Source organism: Mytilus galloprovincialis, chromosome 2 (genome assembly GCF_965363235.1).
Source record: "Mytilus galloprovincialis chromosome 2, xbMytGall1.hap1.1, whole genome shotgun sequence".
In the NCBI taxonomy this organism is placed as follows: Eukaryota; Metazoa; Mollusca; class Bivalvia; order Mytilida; family Mytilidae; genus Mytilus; species Mytilus galloprovincialis.
The window spans coordinates 91,678,744-91,695,974 of NC_134839.1; the positions used below are offsets into that span (position 1 = coordinate 91,678,744).

The window sequence follows — 17,231 nt, forward strand, 5'->3', positions numbered from 1 at the left end:
TTTATTATATGTTGATTTGTAAGAGAGATAGTTTGTATGTTGTTTGTGAGTATGTTGTGAAAAAGTTTTTCCAAATATTTTGAAAATTTTTGTGCTCTGTTTGCATGTCTTAAAATAGCTGATGATTGACTCGATATTTAATACTTCGAATTTTGATTGCGTTGTGGAATGGAATCCAGCCCAGTGCGAACAATATTTTCTATTGTATTATTTTTTGTCCTCTGTCGGAAAATAAGACGTCATAATCATTTTTCACTCTAAATTTTCTTTGTATTCTGTGTAAGCTTTTTATCAATTTGAATGTATGTGCTGAATGGTAGATAAGAGTGAGTTAGAATATAAGTATATGAATATTTTTCTATAAGGATATAATATGATATCTATATATGAGTATATAACCAGATAATTGTGTTCGTGACAAATATTTCACGCATTTGAATTGTAAATGTAGAATATTGAATGTTTCTTTTCAGAGAAAGGACAATAATTGATAATAATGTTTTTCATTGATGTGTAATTCTGAACTGTGATATGTAAATACGAAGTTTGATTATAATAAAGATAAAAAAAAAAAAAGAGCGTTCGCTTTGCATGTGAAAGGCCCCGGGTTCGATCCCCGGCATCTCCACTCCTAATTTTTTGTCAATGTCATTAAGTCCACATAAACTATGTCTTTCGTGCACGATCAAGTGAAAATGCACAGTAAAATATAAGTGAGCATCTCCGACCTCTCTTAGGACACCTACATGAACACTTTGTCCTGCGGTAAAAGGCGGAATTGAAAAGGAAATATTGATGAAAATCCAGGGACGGGGATGTAGCTCAGTGGTAGAGCGTTCGCTTCGCATGTGAAAGGCCCCGGGTTCGATCCCCGGCATCTCCATATTTTTTGGCCGCAGACAAAATCGGCATCGAGAAATCAATTAAAGTAATCTCGCCTACACAATGCTGCTTTGCCTTGAAAATCATAGAAAGCGCAACGGAATATAAGTGCTGTTTGAACAGCGAACTCGGCACAGATGACTTAAAATTTCAAAAATCACTCTTTAGAGGCATGTCTCAAATGCACGCTCAAACATTTCAGGCAAAGCCGAATTAATACCACACTCCCTTTCCCCGACAGGTTTTACTTGTGTCACAATTTTAATATATGGATTATAACTTTAAAATCGTGTGTCAGATTAACAAATCGAATGTTTATGTTAATGATTCCAGCCTGAAACAATGCGTTATATAGCGTCGACAGTAGCGACTATTCGGGGTGATTTCGCCGCCTTTTGCGGTCTTGAGCTATTGGCATTCTATAGTCTGTCTAACGCCAGTCGATATTCCCAATGACGTTGTAACGTACAAAAAAGGCATGATTGCTGTTAGTGTTGCTCTTTATATGTGTTAAGTTACCCCACTATGAGTAAGTCCCAGGTAGTCTAGTGGTTAGGATTCCGCGCTCTCACCGCGGCGGCCGGGGTTCGATTCCCCGTCTGGGAAGATATTTTTGCGCCTTTTCTCCGGATCGATATTGATATTAATAACGGTATATGCTTCAAACAACTGTTATGTGTACGTGGTCAATGAAAGAAACGGTGTATGTTTGTCCTATATACTATATGATTTCCTTTTACAACCAATACTTTATATTTTATGTCTTCCTTCGGCTCAATATATAACGAGGCGGACTGATTGATGGTTCAGTACATGAAAATGAACTACAAATGTACTTGCTCAACAAATTTCAATCCCAGTACAACTGTTAGAGACATAAAGATAACCATCTCGTCTTGGTGCAAGACTATTTTAATAATCAGAGTGGCATGTATATACACGGTATGAAAATACACTACTTAAATTTAATGTTCTATCGTTGTGAAGGGGATGTAGCTCAGTGGTAGAGCGTTCGCTTTGCATGTGAAAGGCCCCGGGTTCGATCCCCGGCATCTCCACTCCTAATTTTTTGTCAATGTCATTAAGTCCACATAAACTATGTCTTTCGTGCACGATCAAGTGAAAATGCACAGTAAAATATAAGTGAGCATCTCCGACCTCTCTTAGGACACCTACATGAACACTTTGTCCTGCGGTAAAAGGCGGAATTGAAAAGGAAATATTGATGAAAATCCAGGGACGGGGATGTAGCTCAGTGGTAGAGCGTTCGCTTCGCATGTGAAAGGCCCCGGGTTCGATCCCCGGCATCTCCATATTTTTTGGCCGCAGACAAAATCGGCATCGAGAAATCAATTAAAGTAATCTCGCCTACACAATGCTGCTTTGCCTTGAAAATCATAGAAAGCGCAACGGAATATAAGTGCTGTTTGAACAGCGAACTCGGCACAGATGACTTAAAATTTCAAAAATCACTCTTTAGAGGCATGTCTCAAATGCACGCTCAAACATTTCAGGCAAAGCCGAATTAATACCACACTCCCTTTCCCCGACAGGTTTTACTTGTGTCACAATTTTAATATATGGATTATAACTTTAAAATCGTGTGTCAGATTAACAAATCGAATGTTTATGTTAATGATTCCAGCCTGAAACAATGCGTTATATAGCGTCGACAGTAGCGACTATTCGGGGTGATTTCGCCGCCTTTTGCGGTCTTGAGCTATTGGCATTCTATAGTCTGTCTAACGCCAGTCGATATTCCCAATGACGTTGTAACGTACAAAAAAGGCATGATTGCTGTTAGTGTTGCTCTTTATATGTGTTAAGTTACCCCACTATGAGTAAGTCCCAGGTAGTCTAGTGGTTAGGATTCCGCGCTCTCACCGCGGCGGCCGGGGTTCGATTCCCCGTCTGGGAAGATATTTTTGCGCCTTTTCTCCGGATCGATATTGATATTAATAACGGTATATGCTTCAAACAACTGTTATGTGTACGTGGTCAATGAAAGAAACGGTGTATGTTTGTCCTATATACTATATGATTTCCTTTTACAACCAATACTTTATATTTTATGTCTTCCTTCGGCTCAATATATAACGAGGCGGACTGATTGATGGTTCAGTACATGAAAATGAACTACAAATGTACTTGCTCAACAAATTTCAATCCCAGTACAACTGTTAGAGACATAAAGATAACCATCTCGTCTTGGTGCAAGACTATTTTAATAATCAGAGTGGCATGTATATACACGGTATGAAAATACACTACTTAAATTTAATGTTCTATCGTTGTGAAGGGGATGTAGCTCAGTGGTAGAGCGTTCGCTTTGCATGTGAAAGGCCCCGGGTTCGATCCCCGGCATCTCCACTCCTAATTTTTTGTCAATGTCATTAAGTCCACATAAACTATGTCTTTCGTGCACGATCAAGTGAAAATGCACAGTAAAATATAAGTGAGCATCTCCGACCTCTCTTAGGACACCTACATGAACACTTTGTCCTGCGGTAAAAGGCGGAATTGAAAAGGAAATATTGATGAAAATCCAGGGACGGGGATGTAGCTCAGTGGTAGAGCGTTCGCTTCGCATGTGAAAGGCCCCGGGTTCGATCCCCGGCATCTCCATATTTTTTGGCCGCAGACAAAATCGGCATCGAGAAATCAATTAAAGTAATCTCGCCTACACAATGCTGCTTTGCCTTGAAAATCATAGAAAGCGCAACGGAATATAAGTGCTGTTTGAACAGCGAACTCGGCACAGATGACTTAAAATTTCAAAAATCACTCTTTAGAGGCATGTCTCAAATGCACGCTCAAACATTTCAGGCAAAGCCGAATTAATACCACACTCCCTTTCCCCGACAGGTTTTACTTGTGTCACAATTTTAATATATGGATTATAACTTTAAAATCGTGTGTCAGATTAACAAATCGAATGTTTATGTTAATGATTCCAGCCTGAAACAATGCGTTATATAGCGTCGACAGTAGCGACTATTCGGGGTGATTTCGCCGCCTTTTGCGGTCTTGAGCTATTGGCATTCTATAGTCTGTCTAACGCCAGTCGATATTCCCAATGACGTTGTAACGTACAAAAAAGGCATGATTGCTGTTAGTGTTGCTCTTTATATGTGTTAAGTTACCCCACTATGAGTAAGTCCCAGGTAGTCTAGTGGTTAGGATTCCGCGCTCTCACCGCGGCGGCCGGGGTTCGATTCCCCGTCTGGGAAGATATTTTTGCGCCTTTTCTCCGGATCGATATTGATATTAATAACGGTATATGCTTCAAACAACTGTTATGTGTACGTGGTCAATGAAAGAAACGGTGTATGTTTGTCCTATATACTATATGATTTCCTTTTACAACCAATACTTTATATTTTATGTCTTCCTTCGGCTCAATATATAACGAGGCGGACTGATTGATGGTTCAGTACATGAAAATGAACTACAAATGTACTTGCTCAACAAATTTCAATCCCAGTACAACTGTTAGAGACATAAAGATAACCATCTCGTCTTGGTGCAAGACTATTTTAATAATCAGAGTGGCATGTATATACACGGTATGAAAATACACTACTTAAATTTAATGTTCTATCGTTGTGAAGGGGATGTAGCTCAGTGGTAGAGCGTTCGCTTTGCATGTGAAAGGCCCCGGGTTCGATCCCCGGCATCTCCACTCCTAATTTTTTGTCAATGTCATTAAGTCCACATAAACTATGTCTTTCGTGCACGATCAAGTGAAAATGCACAGTAAAATATAAGTGAGCATCTCCGACCTCTCTTAGGACACCTACATGAACACTTTGTCCTGCGGTAAAAGGCGGAATTGAAAAGGAAATATTGATGAAAATCCAGGGACGGGGATGTAGCTCAGTGGTAGAGCGTTCGCTTCGCATGTGAAAGGCCCCGGGTTCGATCCCCGGCATCTCCATATTTTTTGGCCGCAGACAAAATCGGCATCGAGAAATCAATTAAAGTAATCTCGCCTACACAATGCTGCTTTGCCTTGAAAATCATAGAAAGCGCAACGGAATATAAGTGCTGTTTGAACAGCGAACTCGGCACAGATGACTTAAAATTTCAAAAATCACTCTTTAGAGGCATGTCTCAAATGCACGCTCAAACATTTCAGGCAAAGCCGAATTAATACCACACTCCCTTTCCCCGACAGGTTTTACTTGTGTCACAATTTTAATATATGGATTATAACTTTAAAATCGTGTGTCAGATTAACAAATCGAATGTTTATGTTAATGATTCCAGCCTGAAACAATGCGTTATATAGCGTCGACAGTAGCGACTATTCGGGGTGATTTCGCCGCCTTTTGCGGTCTTGAGCTATTGGCATTCTATAGTCTGTCTAACGCCAGTCGATATTCCCAATGACGTTGTAACGTACAAAAAAGGCATGATTGCTGTTAGTGTTGCTCTTTATATGTGTTAAGTTACCCCACTATGAGTAAGTCCCAGGTAGTCTAGTGGTTAGGATTCCGCGCTCTCACCGCGGCGGCCGGGGTTCGATTCCCCGTCTGGGAAGATATTTTTGCGCCTTTTCTCCGGATCGATATTGATATTAATAACGGTATATGCTTCAAACAACTGTTATGTGTACGTGGTCAATGAAAGAAACGGTGTATGTTTGTCCTATATACTATATGATTTCCTTTTACAACCAATACTTTATATTTTATGTCTTCCTTCGGCTCAATATATAACGAGGCGGACTGATTGATGGTTCAGTACATGAAAATGAACTACAAATGTACTTGCTCAACAAATTTCAATCCCAGTACAACTGTTAGAGACATAAAGATAACCATCTCGTCTTGGTGCAAGACTATTTTAATAATCAGAGTGGCATGTATATACACGGTATGAAAATACACTACTTAAATTTAATGTTCTATCGTTGTGAAGGGGATGTAGCTCAGTGGTAGAGCGTTCGCTTTGCATGTGAAAGGCCCCGGGTTCGATCCCCGGCATCTCCACTCCTAATTTTTTGTCAATGTCATTAAGTCCACATAAACTATGTCTTTCGTGCACGATCAAGTGAAAATGCACAGTAAAATATAAGTGAGCATCTCCGACCTCTCTTAGGACACCTACATGAACACTTTGTCCTGCGGTAAAAGGCGGAATTGAAAAGGAAATATTGATGAAAATCCAGGGACGGGGATGTAGCTCAGTGGTAGAGCGTTCGCTTCGCATGTGAAAGGCCCCGGGTTCGATCCCCGGCATCTCCATATTTTTTGGCCGCAGACAAAATCGGCATCGAGAAATCAATTAAAGTAATCTCGCCTACACAATGCTGCTTTGCCTTGAAAATCATAGAAAGCGCAACGGAATATAAGTGCTGTTTGAACAGCGAACTCGGCACAGATGACTTAAAATTTCAAAAATCACTCTTTAGAGGCATGTCTCAAATGCACGCTCAAACATTTCAGGCAAAGCCGAATTAATACCACACTCCCTTTCCCCGACAGGTTTTACTTGTGTCACAATTTTAATATATGGATTATAACTTTAAAATCGTGTGTCAGATTAACAAATCGAATGTTTATGTTAATGATTCCAGCCTGAAACAATGCGTTATATAGCGTCGACAGTAGCGACTATTCGGGGTGATTTCGCCGCCTTTTGCGGTCTTGAGCTATTGGCATTCTATAGTCTGTCTAACGCCAGTCGATATTCCCAATGACGTTGTAACGTACAAAAAAGGCATGATTGCTGTTAGTGTTGCTCTTTATATGTGTTAAGTTACCCCACTATGAGTAAGTCCCAGGTAGTCTAGTGGTTAGGATTCCGCGCTCTCACCGCGGCGGCCGGGGTTCGATTCCCCGTCTGGGAAGATATTTTTGCGCCTTTTCTCCGGATCGATATTGATATTAATAACGGTATATGCTTCAAACAACTGTTATGTGTACGTGGTCAATGAAAGAAACGGTGTATGTTTGTCCTATATACTATATGATTTCCTTTTACAACCAATACTTTATATTTTATGTCTTCCTTCGGCTCAATATATAACGAGGCGGACTGATTGATGGTTCAGTACATGAAAATGAACTACAAATGTACTTGCTCAACAAATTTCAATCCCAGTACAACTGTTAGAGACATAAAGATAACCATCTCGTCTTGGTGCAAGACTATTTTAATAATCAGAGTGGCATGTATATACACGGTATGAAAATACACTACTTAAATTTAATGTTCTATCGTTGTGAAGGGGATGTAGCTCAGTGGTAGAGCGTTCGCTTTGCATGTGAAAGGCCCCGGGTTCGATCCCCGGCATCTCCACTCCTAATTTTTTGTCAATGTCATTAAGTCCACATAAACTATGTCTTTCGTGCACGATCAAGTGAAAATGCACAGTAAAATATAAGTGAGCATCTCCGACCTCTCTTAGGACACCTACATGAACACTTTGTCCTGCGGTAAAAGGCGGAATTGAAAAGGAAATATTGATGAAAATCCAGGGACGGGGATGTAGCTCAGTGGTAGAGCGTTCGCTTCGCATGTGAAAGGCCCCGGGTTCGATCCCCGGCATCTCCATATTTTTTGGCCGCAGACAAAATCGGCATCGAGAAATCAATTAAAGTAATCTCGCCTACACAATGCTGCTTTGCCTTGAAAATCATAGAAAGCGCAACGGAATATAAGTGCTGTTTGAACAGCGAACTCGGCACAGATGACTTAAAATTTCAAAAATCACTCTTTAGAGGCATGTCTCAAATGCACGCTCAAACATTTCAGGCAAAGCCGAATTAATACCACACTCCCTTTCCCCGACAGGTTTTACTTGTGTCACAATTTTAATATATGGATTATAACTTTAAAATCGTGTGTCAGATTAACAAATCGAATGTTTATGTTAATGATTCCAGCCTGAAACAATGCGTTATATAGCGTCGACAGTAGCGACTATTCGGGGTGATTTCGCCGCCTTTTGCGGTCTTGAGCTATTGGCATTCTATAGTCTGTCTAACGCCAGTCGATATTCCCAATGACGTTGTAACGTACAAAAAAGGCATGATTGCTGTTAGTGTTGCTCTTTATATGTGTTAAGTTACCCCACTATGAGTAAGTCCCAGGTAGTCTAGTGGTTAGGATTCCGCGCTCTCACCGCGGCGGCCGGGGTTCGATTCCCCGTCTGGGAAGATATTTTTGCGCCTTTTCTCCGGATCGATATTGATATTAATAACGGTATATGCTTCAAACAACTGTTATGTGTACGTGGTCAATGAAAGAAACGGTGTATGTTTGTCCTATATACTATATGATTTCCTTTTACAACCAATACTTTATATTTTATGTCTTCCTTCGGCTCAATATATAACGAGGCGGACTGATTGATGGTTCAGTACATGAAAATGAACTACAAATGTACTTGCTCAACAAATTTCAATCCCAGTACAACTGTTAGAGACATAAAGATAACCATCTCGTCTTGGTGCAAGACTATTTTAATAATCAGAGTGGCATGTATATACACGGTATGAAAATACACTACTTAAATTTAATGTTCTATCGTTGTGAAGGGGATGTAGCTCAGTGGTAGAGCGTTCGCTTTGCATGTGAAAGGCCCCGGGTTCGATCCCCGGCATCTCCACTCCTAATTTTTTGTCAATGTCATTAAGTCCACATAAACTATGTCTTTCGTGCACGATCAAGTGAAAATGCACAGTAAAATATAAGTGAGCATCTCCGACCTCTCTTAGGACACCTACATGAACACTTTGTCCTGCGGTAAAAGGCGGAATTGAAAAGGAAATATTGATGAAAATCCAGGGACGGGGATGTAGCTCAGTGGTAGAGCGTTCGCTTCGCATGTGAAAGGCCCCGGGTTCGATCCCCGGCATCTCCATATTTTTTGGCCGCAGACAAAATCGGCATCGAGAAATCAATTAAAGTAATCTCGCCTACACAATGCTGCTTTGCCTTGAAAATCATAGAAAGCGCAACGGAATATAAGTGCTGTTTGAACAGCGAACTCGGCACAGATGACTTAAAATTTCAAAAATCACTCTTTAGAGGCATGTCTCAAATGCACGCTCAAACATTTCAGGCAAAGCCGAATTAATACCACACTCCCTTTCCCCGACAGGTTTTACTTGTGTCACAATTTTAATATATGGATTATAACTTTAAAATCGTGTGTCAGATTAACAAATCGAATGTTTATGTTAATGATTCCAGCCTGAAACAATGCGTTATATAGCGTCGACAGTAGCGACTATTCGGGGTGATTTCGCCGCCTTTTGCGGTCTTGAGCTATTGGCATTCTATAGTCTGTCTAACGCCAGTCGATATTCCCAATGACGTTGTAACGTACAAAAAAGGCATGATTGCTGTTAGTGTTGCTCTTTATATGTGTTAAGTTACCCCACTATGAGTAAGTCCCAGGTAGTCTAGTGGTTAGGATTCCGCGCTCTCACCGCGGCGGCCGGGGTTCGATTCCCCGTCTGGGAAGATATTTTTGCGCCTTTTCTCCGGATCGATATTGATATTAATAACGGTATATGCTTCAAACAACTGTTATGTGTACGTGGTCAATGAAAGAAACGGTGTATGTTTGTCCTATATACTATATGATTTCCTTTTACAACCAATACTTTATATTTTATGTCTTCCTTCGGCTCAATATATAACGAGGCGGACTGATTGATGGTTCAGTACATGAAAATGAACTACAAATGTACTTGCTCAACAAATTTCAATCCCAGTACAACTGTTAGAGACATAAAGATAACCATCTCGTCTTGGTGCAAGACTATTTTAATAATCAGAGTGGCATGTATATACACGGTATGAAAATACACTACTTAAATTTAATGTTCTATCGTTGTGAAGGGGATGTAGCTCAGTGGTAGAGCGTTCGCTTTGCATGTGAAAGGCCCCGGGTTCGATCCCCGGCATCTCCACTCCTAATTTTTTGTCAATGTCATTAAGTCCACATAAACTATGTCTTTCGTGCACGATCAAGTGAAAATGCACAGTAAAATATAAGTGAGCATCTCCGACCTCTCTTAGGACACCTACATGAACACTTTGTCCTGCGGTAAAAGGCGGAATTGAAAAGGAAATATTGATGAAAATCCAGGGACGGGGATGTAGCTCAGTGGTAGAGCGTTCGCTTCGCATGTGAAAGGCCCCGGGTTCGATCCCCGGCATCTCCATATTTTTTGGCCGCAGACAAAATCGGCATCGAGAAATCAATTAAAGTAATCTCGCCTACACAATGCTGCTTTGCCTTGAAAATCATAGAAAGCGCAACGGAATATAAGTGCTGTTTGAACAGCGAACTCGGCACAGATGACTTAAAATTTCAAAAATCACTCTTTAGAGGCATGTCTCAAATGCACGCTCAAACATTTCAGGCAAAGCCGAATTAATACCACACTCCCTTTCCCCGACAGGTTTTACTTGTGTCACAATTTTAATATATGGATTATAACTTTAAAATCGTGTGTCAGATTAACAAATCGAATGTTTATGTTAATGATTCCAGCCTGAAACAATGCGTTATATAGCGTCGACAGTAGCGACTATTCGGGGTGATTTCGCCGCCTTTTGCGGTCTTGAGCTATTGGCATTCTATAGTCTGTCTAACGCCAGTCGATATTCCCAATGACGTTGTAACGTACAAAAAAGGCATGATTGCTGTTAGTGTTGCTCTTTATATGTGTTAAGTTACCCCACTATGAGTAAGTCCCAGGTAGTCTAGTGGTTAGGATTCCGCGCTCTCACCGCGGCGGCCGGGGTTCGATTCCCCGTCTGGGAAGATATTTTTGCGCCTTTTCTCCGGATCGATATTGATATTAATAACGGTATATGCTTCAAACAACTGTTATGTGTACGTGGTCAATGAAAGAAACGGTGTATGTTTGTCCTATATACTATATGATTTCCTTTTACAACCAATACTTTATATTTTATGTCTTCCTTCGGCTCAATATATAACGAGGCGGACTGATTGATGGTTCAGTACATGAAAATGAACTACAAATGTACTTGCTCAACAAATTTCAATCCCAGTACAACTGTTAGAGACATAAAGATAACCATCTCGTCTTGGTGCAAGACTATTTTAATAATCAGAGTGGCATGTATATACACGGTATGAAAATACACTACTTAAATTTAATGTTCTATCGTTGTGAAGGGGATGTAGCTCAGTGGTAGAGGGAGACCTTTAAGTGACTGGACGTTGTGTTTATGTCTAAGGAAATATTTACTATGTTATAAGTGATTGCTCGGATTTCCAAGCATATTTTCGGAATATAAACGTTCTAACTTGTATCAGAAGTAAGTTTTTGATTTTGACTTTGATTATAACAAAACTGTCGTTTGTAATGTTTTACATTATTGTAAACATTGTCGTATAGAAAGAGGCTACCCAAGGGTGAATTATATTATAATGGAGAGACTTCCATCCTTATTAAGGAGTACCATTTAAAATGCTTGTGAACAATTTCGAAATATTACATTTACTGTGCATGGTGAAAGTGACAGAGCACGTATTTCTATAATGTTTGCAAATGAAGATACAAATAAAAGTAAACGAAAGTCGATTTCAACTGTCAACCGTGACAAAAAACGAATGAAAGAGTATAACAACAGTGTTGAAACTATTTCGAATATTGAAAATCATATCGAGATGATTCATTCAGATTGTGTATTTGAAAGCAATAAAATACAGGACGAAACAGTGGCGGCAAATACATCGGATATAATGGACATTGAAGATAACCCGTCTGAGGCCTCCGTTATAGCATGTTCAGGTAACATTGAAACCGGTATAGAACGTCCAAATATAGAACTGTGTGCAATCGATACAGGTAAAGAATTGTCTGTATCAGTTAATTGTGTCAATAGAAAAAATGTAAATAAAAACAAAGGTAGATTATCCATGGACAAAATTGAAAGGAATAAATGTAATACAAAAGATGATGAACTTTCAGAATTTCCGCCGCTTAGTAAAGTAAATTACAGGGATATTCTATCTGCTACATCTCAACCCGATAAATTGGTAGAAAATAATGACAAAAGTAAACAAACATTTCCGTCAAATATTGCAACTGATATTAAGTTAATTCCAAAATTTGTTTTGAAACAATCAGGAGGTCGTAACGAATTGTTGATCGGAAAAACATTGAGGAATCGTCTGATATTGTATCATATAGATGAGAAAGAATTTGAAATACTCGATTGCAGTGACCGAGGTTTCTATAAATTTAATAAAGTGTTGACTGAAGATTTTCGTGATGTAAGAACTATACCGAAATTGATGACTGATGATGTGAGAAAAGGACTAGATGAGATGATAGAATTTGCGACAAATAAAAAACTTTAAATGTTTTATTATTTTATTATATGTTGATTTGTAAGAGAGATAGTTTGTATGTTGTTTGTGAGTATGTTGTGAAAAAGTTTTTCCAAATATTTTGAAAATTTTTGTGCTCTGTTTGCATGTCTTAAAATAGCTGATGATTGACTCGATATTTAATACTTCGAATTTTGATTGCGTTGTGGAATGGAATCCAGCCCAGTGCGAACAATATTTTCTATTGTATTATTTTTTGTCCTCTGTCGGAAAATAAGACGTCATAATCATTTTTCACTCTAAATTTTCTTTGTATTCTGTGTAAGCTTTTTATCAATTTGAATGTATGTGCTGAATGGTAGATAAGAGTGAGTTAGAATATAAGTATATGAATATTTTTCTATAAGGATATAATATGATATCTATATATGAGTATATAACCAGATAATTGTGTTCGTGACAAATATTTCACGCATTTGAATTGTAAATGTAGAATATTGAATGTTTCTTTTCAGAGAAAGGACAATAATTGATAATAATGTTTTTCATTGATGTGTAATTCTGAACTGTGATATGTAAATACGAAGTTTGATTATAATAAAGATAAAAAAAAAAAAAGAGCGTTCGCTTTGCATGTGAAAGGCCCCGGGTTCGATCCCCGGCATCTCCACTCCTAATTTTTTGTCAATGTCATTAAGTCCACATAAACTATGTCTTTCGTGCACGATCAAGTGAAAATGCACAGTAAAATATAAGTGAGCATCTCCGACCTCTCTTAGGACACCTACATGAACACTTTGTCCTGCGGTAAAAGGCGGAATTGAAAAGGAAATATTGATGAAAATCCAGGGACGGGGATGTAGCTCAGTGGTAGAGCGTTCGCTTCGCATGTGAAAGGCCCCGGGTTCGATCCCCGGCATCTCCATATTTTTTGGCCGCAGACAAAATCGGCATCGAGAAATCAATTAAAGTAATCTCGCCTACACAATGCTGCTTTGCCTTGAAAATCATAGAAAGCGCAACGGAATATAAGTGCTGTTTGAACAGCGAACTCGGCACAGATGACTTAAAATTTCAAAAATCACTCTTTAGAGGCATGTCTCAAATGCACGCTCAAACATTTCAGGCAAAGCCGAATTAATACCACACTCCCTTTCCCCGACAGGTTTTACTTGTGTCACAATTTTAATATATGGATTATAACTTTAAAATCGTGTGTCAGATTAACAAATCGAATGTTTATGTTAATGATTCCAGCCTGAAACAATGCGTTATATAGCGTCGACAGTAGCGACTATTCGGGGTGATTTCGCCGCCTTTTGCGGTCTTGAGCTATTGGCATTCTATAGTCTGTCTAACGCCAGTCGATATTCCCAATGACGTTGTAACGTACAAAAAAGGCATGATTGCTGTTAGTGTTGCTCTTTATATGTGTTAAGTTACCCCACTATGAGTAAGTCCCAGGTAGTCTAGTGGTTAGGATTCCGCGCTCTCACCGCGGCGGCCGGGGTTCGATTCCCCGTCTGGGAAGATATTTTTGCGCCTTTTCTCCGGATCGATATTGATATTAATAACGGTATATGCTTCAAACAACTGTTATGTGTACGTGGTCAATGAAAGAAACGGTGTATGTTTGTCCTATATACTATATGATTTCCTTTTACAACCAATACTTTATATTTTATGTCTTCCTTCGGCTCAATATATAACGAGGCGGACTGATTGATGGTTCAGTACATGAAAATGAACTACAAATGTACTTGCTCAACAAATTTCAATCCCAGTACAACTGTTAGAGACATAAAGATAACCATCTCGTCTTGGTGCAAGACTATTTTAATAATCAGAGTGGCATGTATATACACGGTATGAAAATACACTACTTAAATTTAATGTTCTATCGTTGTGAAGGGGATGTAGCTCAGTGGTAGAGCGTTCGCTTTGCATGTGAAAGGCCCCGGGTTCGATCCCCGGCATCTCCACTCCTAATTTTTTGTCAATGTCATTAAGTCCACATAAACTATGTCTTTCGTGCACGATCAAGTGAAAATGCACAGTAAAATATAAGTGAGCATCTCCGACCTCTCTTAGGACACCTACATGAACACTTTGTCCTGCGGTAAAAGGCGGAATTGAAAAGGAAATATTGATGAAAATCCAGGGACGGGGATGTAGCTCAGTGGTAGAGCGTTCGCTTCGCATGTGAAAGGCCCCGGGTTCGATCCCCGGCATCTCCATATTTTTTGGCCGCAGACAAAATCGGCATCGAGAAATCAATTAAAGTAATCTCGCCTACACAATGCTGCTTTGCCTTGAAAATCATAGAAAGCGCAACGGAATATAAGTGCTGTTTGAACAGCGAACTCGGCACAGATGACTTAAAATTTCAAAAATCACTCTTTAGAGGCATGTCTCAAATGCACGCTCAAACATTTCAGGCAAAGCCGAATTAATACCACACTCCCTTTCCCCGACAGGTTTTACTTGTGTCACAATTTTAATATATGGATTATAACTTTAAAATCGTGTGTCAGATTAACAAATCGAATGTTTATGTTAATGATTCCAGCCTGAAACAATGCGTTATATAGCGTCGACAGTAGCGACTATTCGGGGTGATTTCGCCGCCTTTTGCGGTCTTGAGCTATTGGCATTCTATAGTCTGTCTAACGCCAGTCGATATTCCCAATGACGTTGTAACGTACAAAAAAGGCATGATTGCTGTTAGTGTTGCTCTTTATATGTGTTAAGTTACCCCACTATGAGTAAGTCCCAGGTAGTCTAGTGGTTAGGATTCCGCGCTCTCACCGCGGCGGCCGGGGTTCGATTCCCCGTCTGGGAAGATATTTTTGCGCCTTTTCTCCGGATCGATATTGATATTAATAACGGTATATGCTTCAAACAACTGTTATGTGTACGTGGTCAATGAAAGAAACGGTGTATGTTTGTCCTATATACTATATGATTTCCTTTTACAACCAATACTTTATATTTTATGTCTTCCTTCGGCTCAATATATAACGAGGCGGACTGATTGATGGTTCAGTACATGAAAATGAACTACAAATGTACTTGCTCAACAAATTTCAATCCCAGTACAACTGTTAGAGACATAAAGATAACCATCTCGTCTTGGTGCAAGACTATTTTAATAATCAGAGTGGCATGTATATACACGGTATGAAAATACACTACTTAAATTTAATGTTCTATCGTTGTGAAGGGGATGTAGCTCAGTGGTAGAGCGTTCGCTTTGCATGTGAAAGGCCCCGGGTTCGATCCCCGGCATCTCCACTCCTAATTTTTTGTCAATGTCATTAAGTCCACATAAACTATGTCTTTCGTGCACGATCAAGTGAAAATGCACAGTAAAATATAAGTGAGCATCTCCGACCTCTCTTAGGACACCTACATGAACACTTTGTCCTGCGGTAAAAGGCGGAATTGAAAAGGAAATATTGATGAAAATCCAGGGACGGGGATGTAGCTCAGTGGTAGAGCGTTCGCTTCGCATGTGAAAGGCCCCGGGTTCGATCCCCGGCATCTCCATATTTTTTGGCCGCAGACAAAATCGGCATCGAGAAATCAATTAAAGTAATCTCGCCTACACAATGCTGCTTTGCCTTGAAAATCATAGAAAGCGCAACGGAATATAAGTGCTGTTTGAACAGCGAACTCGGCACAGATGACTTAAAATTTCAAAAATCACTCTTTAGAGGCATGTCTCAAATGCACGCTCAAACATTTCAGGCAAAGCCGAATTAATACCACACTCCCTTTCCCCGACAGGTTTTACTTGTGTCACAATTTTAATATATGGATTATAACTTTAAAATCGTGTGTCAGATTAACAAATCGAATGTTTATGTTAATGATTCCAGCCTGAAACAATGCGTTATATAGCGTCGACAGTAGCGACTATTCGGGGTGATTTCGCCGCCTTTTGCGGTCTTGAGCTATTGGCATTCTATAGTCTGTCTAACGCCAGTCGATATTCCCAATGACGTTGTAACGTACAAAAAAGGCATGATTGCTGTTAGTGTTGCTCTTTATATGTGTTAAGTTACCCCACTATGAGTAAGTCCCAGGTAGTCTAGTGGTTAGGATTCCGCGCTCTCACCGCGGCGGCCGGGGTTCGATTCCCCGTCTGGGAAGATATTTTTGCGCCTTTTCTCCGGATCGATATTGATATTAATAACGGTATATGCTTCAAACAACTGTTATGTGTACGTGGTCAATGAAAGAAACGGTGTATGTTTGTCCTATATACTATATGATTTCCTTTTACAACCAATACTTTATATTTTATGTCTTCCTTCGGCTCAATATATAACGAGGCGGACTGATTGATGGTTCAGTACATGAAAATGAACTACAAATGTACTTGCTCAACAAATTTCAATCCCAGTACAACTGTTAGAGACATAAAGATAACCATCTCGTCTTGGTGCAAGACTATTTTAATAATCAGAGTGGCATGTATATACACGGTATGAAAATACACTACTTAAATTTAATGTTCTATCGTTGTGAAGGGGATGTAGCTCAGTGGTAGAGCGTTCGCTTTGCATGTGAAAGGCCCCGGGTTCGATCCCCGGCATCTCCACTCCTAATTTTTTGTCAATGTCATTAAGTCCACATAAACTATGTCTTTCGTGCACGATCAAGTGAAAATGCACAGTAAAATATAAGTGAGCATCTCCGACCTCTCTTAGGACACCTACATGAACACTTTGTCCTGCGGTAAAAGGCGGAATTGAAAAGGAAATATTGATGAAAATCCAGGGACGGGGATGTAGCTCAGTGGTAGAGCGTTCGCTTCGCATGTGAAAGGCCCCGGGTTCGATCCCCGGCATCTCCATATTTTTTGGCCGCAGACAAAATCGGCATCGAGAAATCAATTAAAGTAATCTCGCCTACACAATGCTGCTTTGCCTTGAAAATCATAGAAAGCGCAACGGAATATAAGTGCTGTTTGAACAGCGAACTCGGCACAGATGACTTAAAATTTCAAAAA

At 39.7% G+C, this 17,231-nt stretch overlaps 33 non-coding genes across 33 annotated transcripts; all 33 read left to right on the plus strand.

Moving 5' to 3' along the window:
* Positions 1-811: 811 nt before the first annotated feature.
* Positions 812-883, plus strand: Trnaa-cgc (transfer RNA alanine (anticodon CGC)). Its single transcript has one exon. It is a non-coding gene; the product is annotated as a tRNA-Ala (tRNA).
* Positions 884-1,416: 533 nt separating this feature from the next.
* Trnae-cuc (transfer RNA glutamic acid (anticodon CUC)) lies at positions 1,417-1,488 on the plus strand. The gene has a single exon. It is a non-coding gene; the product is annotated as a tRNA-Glu (tRNA).
* A 380-nt stretch (positions 1,489-1,868) lies between these two features.
* Positions 1,869-1,940, plus strand: Trnaa-ugc (transfer RNA alanine (anticodon UGC)). The gene has a single exon. It is a non-coding gene; the product is annotated as a tRNA-Ala (tRNA).
* Positions 1,941-2,123: 183 nt separating this feature from the next.
* On the plus strand, positions 2,124-2,195 carry Trnaa-cgc (transfer RNA alanine (anticodon CGC)). Its single transcript has one exon. It is a non-coding gene; the product is annotated as a tRNA-Ala (tRNA).
* Positions 2,196-2,728: 533 nt separating this feature from the next.
* Trnae-cuc (transfer RNA glutamic acid (anticodon CUC)) lies at positions 2,729-2,800 on the plus strand. The gene has a single exon. It is a non-coding gene; the product is annotated as a tRNA-Glu (tRNA).
* A 380-nt stretch (positions 2,801-3,180) lies between these two features.
* Positions 3,181-3,252, plus strand: Trnaa-ugc (transfer RNA alanine (anticodon UGC)). The gene has a single exon. It is a non-coding gene; the product is annotated as a tRNA-Ala (tRNA).
* Positions 3,253-3,435: 183 nt separating this feature from the next.
* Trnaa-cgc (transfer RNA alanine (anticodon CGC)) lies at positions 3,436-3,507 on the plus strand. The gene has a single exon. It is a non-coding gene; the product is annotated as a tRNA-Ala (tRNA).
* A 533-nt stretch (positions 3,508-4,040) lies between these two features.
* Trnae-cuc (transfer RNA glutamic acid (anticodon CUC)) lies at positions 4,041-4,112 on the plus strand. The gene has a single exon. It is a non-coding gene; the product is annotated as a tRNA-Glu (tRNA).
* A 380-nt stretch (positions 4,113-4,492) lies between these two features.
* On the plus strand, positions 4,493-4,564 carry Trnaa-ugc (transfer RNA alanine (anticodon UGC)). The gene has a single exon. It is a non-coding gene; the product is annotated as a tRNA-Ala (tRNA).
* A 183-nt stretch (positions 4,565-4,747) lies between these two features.
* On the plus strand, positions 4,748-4,819 carry Trnaa-cgc (transfer RNA alanine (anticodon CGC)). The gene has a single exon. It is a non-coding gene; the product is annotated as a tRNA-Ala (tRNA).
* A 533-nt stretch (positions 4,820-5,352) lies between these two features.
* On the plus strand, positions 5,353-5,424 carry Trnae-cuc (transfer RNA glutamic acid (anticodon CUC)). The gene has a single exon. It is a non-coding gene; the product is annotated as a tRNA-Glu (tRNA).
* Positions 5,425-5,804: 380 nt separating this feature from the next.
* Trnaa-ugc (transfer RNA alanine (anticodon UGC)) lies at positions 5,805-5,876 on the plus strand. The gene has a single exon. It is a non-coding gene; the product is annotated as a tRNA-Ala (tRNA).
* Positions 5,877-6,059: 183 nt separating this feature from the next.
* Trnaa-cgc (transfer RNA alanine (anticodon CGC)) lies at positions 6,060-6,131 on the plus strand. The gene has a single exon. It is a non-coding gene; the product is annotated as a tRNA-Ala (tRNA).
* Positions 6,132-6,664: 533 nt separating this feature from the next.
* On the plus strand, positions 6,665-6,736 carry Trnae-cuc (transfer RNA glutamic acid (anticodon CUC)). The gene has a single exon. It is a non-coding gene; the product is annotated as a tRNA-Glu (tRNA).
* A 380-nt stretch (positions 6,737-7,116) lies between these two features.
* Positions 7,117-7,188, plus strand: Trnaa-ugc (transfer RNA alanine (anticodon UGC)). Its single transcript has one exon. It is a non-coding gene; the product is annotated as a tRNA-Ala (tRNA).
* Positions 7,189-7,371: 183 nt separating this feature from the next.
* Positions 7,372-7,443, plus strand: Trnaa-cgc (transfer RNA alanine (anticodon CGC)). The gene has a single exon. It is a non-coding gene; the product is annotated as a tRNA-Ala (tRNA).
* A 533-nt stretch (positions 7,444-7,976) lies between these two features.
* Trnae-cuc (transfer RNA glutamic acid (anticodon CUC)) lies at positions 7,977-8,048 on the plus strand. The gene has a single exon. It is a non-coding gene; the product is annotated as a tRNA-Glu (tRNA).
* Positions 8,049-8,428: 380 nt separating this feature from the next.
* Trnaa-ugc (transfer RNA alanine (anticodon UGC)) lies at positions 8,429-8,500 on the plus strand. The gene has a single exon. It is a non-coding gene; the product is annotated as a tRNA-Ala (tRNA).
* A 183-nt stretch (positions 8,501-8,683) lies between these two features.
* Trnaa-cgc (transfer RNA alanine (anticodon CGC)) lies at positions 8,684-8,755 on the plus strand. The gene has a single exon. It is a non-coding gene; the product is annotated as a tRNA-Ala (tRNA).
* Positions 8,756-9,288: 533 nt separating this feature from the next.
* On the plus strand, positions 9,289-9,360 carry Trnae-cuc (transfer RNA glutamic acid (anticodon CUC)). The gene has a single exon. It is a non-coding gene; the product is annotated as a tRNA-Glu (tRNA).
* A 380-nt stretch (positions 9,361-9,740) lies between these two features.
* Positions 9,741-9,812, plus strand: Trnaa-ugc (transfer RNA alanine (anticodon UGC)). Its single transcript has one exon. It is a non-coding gene; the product is annotated as a tRNA-Ala (tRNA).
* A 183-nt stretch (positions 9,813-9,995) lies between these two features.
* Trnaa-cgc (transfer RNA alanine (anticodon CGC)) lies at positions 9,996-10,067 on the plus strand. The gene has a single exon. It is a non-coding gene; the product is annotated as a tRNA-Ala (tRNA).
* A 533-nt stretch (positions 10,068-10,600) lies between these two features.
* On the plus strand, positions 10,601-10,672 carry Trnae-cuc (transfer RNA glutamic acid (anticodon CUC)). The gene has a single exon. It is a non-coding gene; the product is annotated as a tRNA-Glu (tRNA).
* A 2,395-nt stretch (positions 10,673-13,067) lies between these two features.
* On the plus strand, positions 13,068-13,139 carry Trnaa-cgc (transfer RNA alanine (anticodon CGC)). Its single transcript has one exon. It is a non-coding gene; the product is annotated as a tRNA-Ala (tRNA).
* Positions 13,140-13,672: 533 nt separating this feature from the next.
* Positions 13,673-13,744, plus strand: Trnae-cuc (transfer RNA glutamic acid (anticodon CUC)). The gene has a single exon. It is a non-coding gene; the product is annotated as a tRNA-Glu (tRNA).
* A 380-nt stretch (positions 13,745-14,124) lies between these two features.
* Trnaa-ugc (transfer RNA alanine (anticodon UGC)) lies at positions 14,125-14,196 on the plus strand. The gene has a single exon. It is a non-coding gene; the product is annotated as a tRNA-Ala (tRNA).
* A 183-nt stretch (positions 14,197-14,379) lies between these two features.
* Trnaa-cgc (transfer RNA alanine (anticodon CGC)) lies at positions 14,380-14,451 on the plus strand. The gene has a single exon. It is a non-coding gene; the product is annotated as a tRNA-Ala (tRNA).
* Positions 14,452-14,984: 533 nt separating this feature from the next.
* On the plus strand, positions 14,985-15,056 carry Trnae-cuc (transfer RNA glutamic acid (anticodon CUC)). The gene has a single exon. It is a non-coding gene; the product is annotated as a tRNA-Glu (tRNA).
* Positions 15,057-15,436: 380 nt separating this feature from the next.
* Trnaa-ugc (transfer RNA alanine (anticodon UGC)) lies at positions 15,437-15,508 on the plus strand. Its single transcript has one exon. It is a non-coding gene; the product is annotated as a tRNA-Ala (tRNA).
* A 183-nt stretch (positions 15,509-15,691) lies between these two features.
* On the plus strand, positions 15,692-15,763 carry Trnaa-cgc (transfer RNA alanine (anticodon CGC)). The gene has a single exon. It is a non-coding gene; the product is annotated as a tRNA-Ala (tRNA).
* Positions 15,764-16,296: 533 nt separating this feature from the next.
* Positions 16,297-16,368, plus strand: Trnae-cuc (transfer RNA glutamic acid (anticodon CUC)). Its single transcript has one exon. It is a non-coding gene; the product is annotated as a tRNA-Glu (tRNA).
* Positions 16,369-16,748: 380 nt separating this feature from the next.
* On the plus strand, positions 16,749-16,820 carry Trnaa-ugc (transfer RNA alanine (anticodon UGC)). The gene has a single exon. It is a non-coding gene; the product is annotated as a tRNA-Ala (tRNA).
* A 183-nt stretch (positions 16,821-17,003) lies between these two features.
* Trnaa-cgc (transfer RNA alanine (anticodon CGC)) lies at positions 17,004-17,075 on the plus strand. Its single transcript has one exon. It is a non-coding gene; the product is annotated as a tRNA-Ala (tRNA).
* Positions 17,076-17,231: the final 156 nt, after the last annotated feature.